At 35.5% G+C, this 10,228-nt stretch overlaps 2 pseudogenes; both read right to left on the bottom strand.

The window, feature by feature from the left end:
* Positions 1-368: 368 nt before the first annotated feature.
* Positions 369-1,769, bottom strand: LOC120171795 (annotated as a pseudogene).
* Positions 1,770-8,124: 6,355 nt separating this feature from the next.
* On the bottom strand, positions 8,125-10,019 carry LOC120171775 (annotated as a pseudogene).
* Positions 10,020-10,228: the final 209 nt, after the last annotated feature.

Below are 10,228 nucleotides of genomic sequence, written 5' to 3'. Positions count from 1 at the left end.
CTCGCATTGTTGTATAAATTTGGTAAAATTTGCAAGTACCCTTAATGTATGATTTCACAACATATTCTCAGAATGAGTAATGAGTAACCATAAACAAGGATTAAATAAGAAGACATAAATTTTTGTATGTGCAGTTACAGAGACTGTCAAATTCGCAAATGTGAACTAAAATTAAAATGTAATCCTATCAACTTCAAAAAGGAAGCGGCACAGGTGTGTGTGTATATATATATATATATAAAAGAAAAATGAATTATCACAGCTTTTTTATTAACACTGTCACCAATTTTGATGATCAGACTTCTACTCAACTTTCCAGTTGATCCCCTGCACCATTTTCTTCAATCATTCTCGATATATATGTATATATATAATTCTCAATGAATAGTATCACAGTTCAAATTCATCTTCACACAGTTCAAATTCATCTTCACACAGTTCAAATTCATCTTCAAGCTTCAACTGCTCTGCAGCAGCCTCTTCTTCCTCATCATCAATCACAAAATATGGGTTATGTGGCTCTGGTTTGAACTTATACCCAGTAAACACATAAAACACAAGCGTAGCCAATTCTCCGGCCACCACACTAGTCCACAGATACTAATACGAAGTAATGGTCACCAATGCATAAACCACAACTCTAGTAAAGTAAATATAACAGATAACAACAATGTAATATTGCCTGAACAGAGTGAGCTTCATCAAATTCACCGCAGCTTTCCCATTGGTCTTAGCTGCCTCTCGCAAGTTCTTAATCGACCAAACAATGGGGAACAATACCGAGCAACAAAAAACGACATCGACGAGCAAAAACACCTGTTTCCACACCATCCAATCGTGGCCAAATGGTCCAGTTTCATCGATGACAATCTGGGCAACATTAGCAACAACTTGAAGTGGAATTACGATCATCAAGACCTTCTTTTCCTTGTCCTGCAAGCAAGGTTTCAAAAACGACCACCCTGTACCGATCAAAACGATCAATGTGAAAGGCATCACCCCTTTCAAGAAACTGAATATTTAAAACAAAACATCCCAACCATGAGCGCTACCTGTTCGTTTAATGTAAGACTTATCCTCAGCTTCACATAACAAATTGACTGCTTTTAAATAACCACAGCCAGCATGAAAAAATGGATCCTGAAAACGGTGAGTCATTTTTTGTAAAGCACGTAACCCCCAATCCCCGCCAGAATGAAATAAACGAGGGCGAAGAGGAAGTAAACCCTAGGGAAAATCGTTTTTCCGGCGGAGAGATAATCGCGCTGGTTATCCTTACCGTCAAGATTGTACATCTCCGATCGGACGTTCATCGAAACTTTTACGTGATTAAGGCAGTTTGCGAACACGAGCGTGTATTGATCGGCGTTGTTCTCTTGGTAAACTGTGTTGAAACTGGAATTGCCTTTGAAGGACTTGAATTCGAAGACGAGTTTAACGAAATCGGAATCGAGGGCGCAATTGATGTACCCGTCTTCCAGCTGTAAAAGCACTTGCATCAAGGCGTCGCGGGTGCAGAGTAAGAACCCGACTTTGGTCATATCGAGATCCGGGTTCGGGTTTGAGAGCTGGATGTCGGTGACGTTGTGTTCGAGGTGGCCGGTGTGGGTGAACCCGAACTCGTCGAACGGGATTATGGGACGTTCATCTTGTTGGATCTCCGTTAATCGAATCTCGGCACGAACAAAACGAACGAAAAGGGAGACGAAAAGGAGAGGTACACAACATCGATGGATCGCCATGGGAGAAAATGGAAGACGATTATGCCGTTAATCTGATACAAATATCGATCTACAGTTTGGTATGTGATCCTCCAGAATTTTATGCTTTAGACAATTACAAAATTAGAAGCTGTTTTGATTTGACTGCCAAAACCAACCGATTTGAAGTCAGTGTTTTCCCGTACATGGTAAGGGTACTATCATAATTTCTTATAGAGGAAAATCCGTTTAAACACGTGTTTAATAAATTCTTTATGTGATTATCCCGTTAAAACAAGTGTTAACTACATTAGAATCCCCCAGACTCTGACTTATTTTTTACATTAGTTCATAAATTTAAAACAATTCTAATTAAATCCTTAAATCATCAATATTATTTCAATCATATTTTAATCAATCTATGGTCAGTATAGATCTAGCGTACTAAACAATAGACCATGCCATTAAAATATAAGAAAACTAGTATTTTAGCACATCACGTCCAGACTAAATACTTTCTTTTAGAGGCGGTTCATCCATGCATGCAAATTCTATAGCTTGAATCTTCAAACGCGGGTTAGAGATAATCATATCAGGAAGGACTTTAGGAGCAAGTTAAGAGATGATGATGTCTAGTTCATTTTTACGGGTATATTTCGATTGGTTATTATTCGATAGAAGATATTTAATGTTTATCATACTATTTGTTAATGAGATCAAATGAATTTTAGTAGTTATTGACAATTCACCCCCTTCTAATTTGACTATGAATTATAACTTGTTGAAAATTGATCATTAACCAATGTCGAAGTATTTTGTCTCTATAAGGAGGTAGAACATAAAATACAAGTGATCTACAACAAATTTGTCAATTTATGACAAAAATTCTATATGACGTTATGTATATCGTCACAAAACATATTATAATGTGATTTTTTTTATTTTCGTCATATTTATTGATTAATGGTATATCTTTGTTTGACGTCAAAATCTTCCTACCAAAAATTTTGGTGACAAACCTTTTAATGACATTTAGATAAAATAATTACGTTGTAAAGTCGTCTCCAATGAAAAACAGGTATCAGTGACGATTTATTATATAACGATTCAATTTAAATTAGTGACGTTACACATTCGTTATTAATAAATTTTATTCATGACAATTTAATTTATTATATTTTATAAGACACCTTAAACAATGTTTTAACGGCTTTTAAGTTTAAAAAGGCCGCAAATTTTAAAAAATTTATTTCCCTCCTACTTCAGCCCTATCTGACTTTTTTAAATCAATCGCCGCAAGTCTTTTGGACCCCCTAGACTAAATTAGGATCTTTCAACTTTGCCTCTTTTCTTTTATGGTTTTTCTCGACAAAGCTACGAACGTCAATGGGGCTCTCCATCAACATTATTCTAACTCCTTTTTTGTCTTCTATCAATCCTGATTCTTTCTCAGGCCATGTATAGTTGAAATTTTTATTTTTTTTATTTCCATAATCATGTTCGATTTATTGTGGATAAAGCTAGGTCACCCCTAGTCTTAGTTTTGACGTTCGCGAACAGTAATGGGGGATCTCCTTCAACGTTCTTCGAGCTCATTTTTTTCTTCTCTCAACTCTAATTCTTTCTCAGGCCAGGTATTGTAGAAATTTTTACTTTTTTATTTCCATAATCATGTTCAATTTATTGTGGGTAAAGCTAGGTCACTCCCTTTTTTTGCCTTTAAGTTGAACATTCCTTCGTGTGTTTGTTAGAGGCTGTCATGTGTTTGTTGAAATGTCCAAATATGATATTCTTGTGGTGCTCCACTGTTGTTTCATTTTTTTTTCGGTTTTGTAACCTGCCTTTGTCTAGGCAGATTTTTTTTTGGTTGCAACAGCCTCCATAGATTGAATTGGTTAATATTTACCTTCAATAATTGAAGCTAAATCACATGTAAAAGGATAGTAGTGGCAGTCAACCTTTTTAGAGAAAAAAATGAATGTCGTTTTGTGAGTATTGAGTCTGCTTGCTAGACTTTAGTGAAAGCAATGTGAAACATTTAACAAAAGAGTTAATGCAATACTTGCTGACGAGTGAAAGCAATGTGAAGCCTTTAACAAAAGAGTTAATTGAATATTCGGAAGCAAGAGATCAAGAATTTAAGGGAGTTCTTACTGCCAAGATTTGCTCCCTTGTTGAAAAGTAGGTTCCGTTATTTGTTAGTCTTTGTATGCTATAATATTTGTAATCTTCTTATATATTATTTATGTTCTTGGCTCTGTATTTTCAGGTATCTTTTTTGTTGGTGGAGGGATGCTGAAATATTTATTCGAAATTACTTTGGATTATTGCCCAGTTGATTAACAATCATTTTTATTGCCTCTGGTTTTCCCCAAAGAGAATTTGGTACATTGATCAGATGCTCAAGGTTCTTTCTGAGGTATGCTTTTTCCTCATTGCATTGTTTTATAATTGCACCTATTGCTGTCTTTGTTCATAGTTGGTGTTTCCAGCTTAATTGTTTAATCCTTCATGGGTTGCATTTTATACGTGGAATTTGTTTTCGTAAATGTTTATATGCTAACAGTTATTGGATTTTGACTTGAAGTTGTGTTTAGCTGGGTTGATTCTGTTTCTATGTATTCATAATCAGTGATTTTCTCTCTTTTTTCTATGCTTATTAAAATTGAAGACAATATAGTTTCCACGACTTATGCTAAAAGTTTCCAAATAATTTTACTATCATTCATCTCTATGGTGTAATCACGAGATAAGGCAAGTCTCACAAACCGGGATATCAGCATCATCGTTATCTCATTCATTGAAATGGTTTTGTATGAGTTGAATTACTAGGCTGCTTTACTTATTCCTGAAAAAAAACATTTAATTTGCAGTCTTACAAACCGGGATATATTGTGCCACCTCCTCCTCCTCCTCAGCCAGAGGTTACTACAATTGATATCAGGCAAGTCTCACAACCATGCACTTACCAATTGACCATTGTAGATATGATAAGATTAGTGTCTCTCAGACTTTGTTAGCCTTTTTTTTTCCTTTTTTTATCAATGTGGGTGTTGTAACTGTAATTGAAACTTTGATATTTTCTTGGACCCTTTCTTGTTTGTGAGGATCTGTGTCCGATCCTTTTTGGTGATCTGAAGGATGGCTCAGTATGGTATGCTAATCACCTTGGATCCCTTAGTTTCCTGTGTTTTCTATTGATACAGTGAGTGGACAGTATCTGGTGCTTCGTTGGGTTACCAGGCCTATTTTTGGGCAATGCTATGATGAATATTCGGATAACAATTCTAGTGGAGTTGAATTTTTCCGCTCCGCTTCCCTTACTGTAAGCTTTAGTTTCCTCTATAAAATTACAAAAATTTATCAATCCTATTTTGCTCTGACTCTTCATTTTGTTTGAATTATCCTAATCCAACACTTGTGTCCAACACGTAATTGGATATGATATTCCAAGAACCATCCAAACAGTTCAGAAACTTGGAAACTAATTGATGCTTAAACACAAGTCCCAAGTAACAGAGTCCCTTATTGGCTTATTTTAATTAAAATATTGGCGGTTGTATACTTTTATTTTCTTCACCATTTTTCTGCAAGCAATAGATCAAATATCAATGTTCGAGCCATCTTGAGTGTTATGTAATGCATTATTCTATTGTACAGTTTGCCTCAAATTTTTTTCGCACTGGCAGTGTACTAGTCACGAACGTTATTTCCACTCGTAATTAAGGTTATCGAATATCAAGTTGAGCCCTATATCCTGAATTACTGTTTTTGCTTAGATGGAAAACATACATAATTTTGGGTTTCACTTCTATGAAACATTTATTGGGTCCAGGAATCACTGCTGATATCCTTGTTCTTATTCTGTGTAGATCTTATTTTATCCGTTTATTTGCAGAGACTTGCTCTTCTATTCTTGAGGCATGTTTTGTACCTAGCCAGTGGAGACACAAACGATGAATTATCTCGATATATCACTGTATGCATGGCTCGAATTTGCATTGATCTTTCTGTAATTCACAACTTTTAATTGTTCGATTCTAACTTATCTTTCTTCTTTATTTTTTTCCTTCTAGATTTCCCTCCTTCGTGCTACTGGCCTTCTTCTCCCCTGTTACATTGTGTCCTGGACTATCAGCATATTGCAGCACCGTAGGGAACAACAGGTAACAACTTTGACTTTCTTGAAAAATGACATCACTTAGTTGTGTCATGTTGATCTAGATCACAGGAGAATACTAAGAACGTAGATTCGTATTCGTTTTTCATGATATGTACTATGCATAATTGGTAAGGTTCGAGTCTTGTTAAGAATGTGTGTCTGGTACTAATCTATATTTTTCTAATTTTTAATAACTATGTTTAGATATAGTGGAGGTAATTTTTCAACTTCCCTCCAAATAAAATTTACCTTCCCTCTAATAATTGATGATTTTGGTTGTGATTTAATGCATCTTTGCAGTTCCCTCTAATATATAAGAGAAATCGATTGCAAAAGCTGGTGAAAGTATTTATAATAGTTTTTTATATGTTTTAGGATGACACCAGGTAAAGTATCTCGTAAAAGGATTCGAACACAAGAAAATGAAACTCAAAAAAGTCTCCAGTAAACTAAATCGAACCCAAGAATTTGAACTTCAACAAGCTATTGATGCCACGAACTCATCAACAACAGAATCACAACCGACTCAAGGTTTGGATTGAGATTGCTACAACGAAATATTCCACAAGTCATATTATTTTTATTTTTTGTAAACATTTAAACATTTTTATATTTATAAAAATGAAATTATTATGTATTTAGTGAAATATTTGTTTAAATCTTATTATTTTTGAATAAGTGAACTATTTTTTTTATTTAGATTTGTATAAATAAATTTATTTTAATATATATTGTCATTAAAAATGTCATAGAATATAAATTATTTGTGTTTTGCTACAATATCTCTTTCGTCACATATAAGTTGATTTTAATGCATTCTTTGTGACAATATAAATTATCAATAATGAAATCTTATTTAATTTAGTGATGTAACAAACTGTCATAGAATATAAATTATAAAGTGATGTTACGCATAAACGTCATTCATAATATTATTAGGTAACATTTATATTATGTCACTAAAAATGTGAAAATATCTCTTTCTGTCACATATAGGTTGATTTTAATGTATTATCCGTGATGATATAAATCATCAATAACGAAATTTTACATAATTTAGTGACATAATTAGTTGTCATTGAATATTAATTATATAGTGACGTTATATATAAATGTCATCTATGCTACTATTAGGTGACGATATATTACGTTACTAACAATGTGAAAATTTTCTTTTCGTCAAATATACAATGAAATTATTGTGTGTTATTGGTGACACTATGATTTATTAATGACGAAAATGTACATCATTTAGTGATAAAAGTAATTGTCACTGAATGCAAATTAAACTGTGACGTTATCCTTTAGCGACAATATATATTTAATAATACATGACGATAACACATACATCGTCACTTTTGACATTTAGTGACACACCTAGGGTGACGATCGTCGTGACATTGACTTTTACGTCACAAAATATATTTAGTAACATAAATTGAAGTTTTAGTGACAACAACCTAGATGTCACTAATAAGAAAATTTGTTGTAGAGATGATTTTGTAGAGGTCTCATCTCATCTCTTGATCATGCTCAAGAAATACTATAGTCGGTGTTTAGTGCGTGTTAGTTGTAATATTATAATGACTATTTTGTATAATAACAACCAAAGTGGATCAATCATGATAATGATGTATTTGATTACAATAGGTTATATAGGTTTTTCATAGGTCATATCAAATAGTCGAGGCTTCCTGAGATTTAAATCTTTGAGATTCTTTATGTTTTTCTTATATCTTTTGAACTTCATTGATGTCGGAACGTTAGGTAAATTTCAAAGTCGTCCAGCGATTGTAAGACACAAAAATAATGTATTCAGAGGACTTTTTGCCAACAGAGATAAGATAAGTTTAAATTAAAATCACAATTATATATTATTATGTTAAATAAGAGTTTGTGTATTAAATTACATATTTTAATTAAACTATATTAATTTTAAAATTTATGCAAAATTTTGGAGACCTGTTATCATGGATTAACGACCTATAAAACCAGGGCCGGGCGAGTTTCCCGAAGAGCATGTAATTCCATGCTTGTTTACTTCATTCAAGGATGTAATTCCATGCTTGTTTACTTCATTCAAGGCACATTCACGTACGATATGTATTTCTGCAAGATTAAGACATCTTTAAGTAATGATTTTTTCCTTGTATTCCAATAAAGTGGAAACCGTAGTTTGAAAATCTGTAACTAATAAAAATAAATCACAGCATGAATATGAAAAATGGAAGCGTTTCTTTCACTACATTATATATTCTCTTCTTTCTCATATTCATTGTTTTAGTTTGCATTCCCTATCCCCGCGAAGAATGCAAGAGCACCAACGAATGGTGCATTAATATAAGTGGCTGGTTCAGATTGCTTATACTTGTTCCGGTCATCCACGAAGTTGTCTCGACCATCAGGTCCGCCTATGACGGCTCCAACAAGGACATTCGGATTTGGTGAGCTAGCATAGAGGTATTGGAACCCATTGTCGCAGGTTATGCGACCAGGGTGCGCCTGAACGGATGGAACCGATGAACCCCTATGGTGCACATGCTTTGGATATCTGTCTCCAAACCCAACCATGTATGACATTTTGGCTGGATTATCACCTAAAATGTATTACACTTGCTTCTTCGCTTGTGCTACGAGGCTCGCCGCTGTTACAGTCGATGCCCCGCATGTGACAACTCGACCATTTGTGTTAAGATATTCGGCGTATGTCAGTAGTAGGAAAGATGTGGTTGTCACGTATTGCAGGTTGCTTTCACTAGCTTTGTAAAGAAGTCCCCCTGGTGTATATTGTGCCTGGAAGCCAGATGTTCCTGGGATTAATGAGCATATATAGTTGTCCGAATGTGATTTGTATAATTCAAACTCCGACGCGCTTTTCTCCAAAAAAGTCCTGTTGAAAAAAAATCGAAATCAATTTCGGCTCGATGTGGATTCGGGATGGGGAGATTGCAGGAGACATATACCTTGGAAAGAAGGACCTTTGTTCCAGCTCTCTTATCATCCCAACTGAAGGAGAAATCATCATTATCTGATCCCATGGTGTGGCCATTGGATTGGATGTATGATAAGTAGGAGTTATCCTGCGTAGCTCGATGCATCCATGATGCTCTCCAGAGAAGCTCATCCTATATGTCCATACCATTTTGATTAATAATCATGGTTAACCTCCAATGGAACAAGAAGCAAAGGGTAAGTCTACCTGGTATCCAGAGTAAGAGCAGTAAAATTGGCAGACCACTGAGTTTAGAGAGTCGCTGTAAGACCCTCGGTACCTGTCCGCGAAATCGAAGATCTGCATAAACAAGTAGAGATTGAAAACATCATAAAGATGCAAAGAAAGAGATTTGCTAGTACTTTATGTGGATATTAATTCATTACATTCTTGGCTGTTTGAAGAAGCCTGGCAGAGTAGGAAGGATCGGAGTCCTTGAACACTATCGAAGCAGCAGCTAATGCAGCGACTGTCTCAGCCGCTACATCGGATCCCGGATTTTGAGCAGACACCTTGTATACATTCCGTGGGGTATCCATATCCTCTGGTCTCTCCCAACACTTGTGATCCATGTTTGGATCTCCCACCTGCATCATCATAATAACAATAATGTAATGATATGTATTCAAGTGCAAACAAAGATTATCATGTAATGCTCACTTGAACGAATAAAATGCCAGGGGTAGCAGTAGCTGCTTTTAAAAGATAATCGGTGCCCAACGGATGGCGGTCTTTGCATCTCCGATCTGACTCTGCATTGAGCTGCCGAATTCAATGACACTCCATGACAACATTGTTATAGTGAAGGCCATTGGGAGGCCAAACTTGACATTATCTCCAGCATCATAATAGCCGCCCACCAGGTCCACCTGAGTTCTAAAACAAACCAAAATCGCCACTTTGTCCATTTTAATGATTACCCCAAAAAAGTTAGTAGGCGTACACATACGTGATAGGATGCACCATCGGACAAACCGGAGTTGCCCCTTCATTTGAGGCGCTGATTAGACGGTAATCGACCCGACCGTTGCCCCTTGAAGAAGAGAATAGACTTTTCAAGAGCATCGGAGTAATCTCGAGAAGTGAATGCAGTAGATAGTAAGGTAAGGGAAAAGAGAGTTACACAAAGAACCTGCGTTATTGTTATGGCAGCAGCCATTTTTGCTGGTTTAATCCTTTGGGAATATTGGGGAAGGTACGGGGAATGTGTAATAGCAATGGATTTTATTTATAGGGAAAGTTGTGAGTTCGTTAAACATTCATGCAGGCCACGGGATCAACTGCGTAAATTTGGACGACATCGAAAACTTTATCCGAACAAAGATACGAGGAACATGGAAGCTTTGAACCAGGCACAAAGCATACCTTTGGGAG

Source organism: Hibiscus syriacus, unplaced genomic scaffold (genome assembly GCF_006381635.1).
Source record: "Hibiscus syriacus cultivar Baekdansim isolate YM2019G1 unplaced genomic scaffold, ASM638163v2 tig00111837_pilon, whole genome shotgun sequence".
NCBI lineage: Eukaryota > Viridiplantae > Streptophyta > Magnoliopsida > Malvales > Malvaceae > Hibiscus > Hibiscus syriacus.
This window is presented reverse-complemented; position numbering and strand designations above follow the sequence as displayed.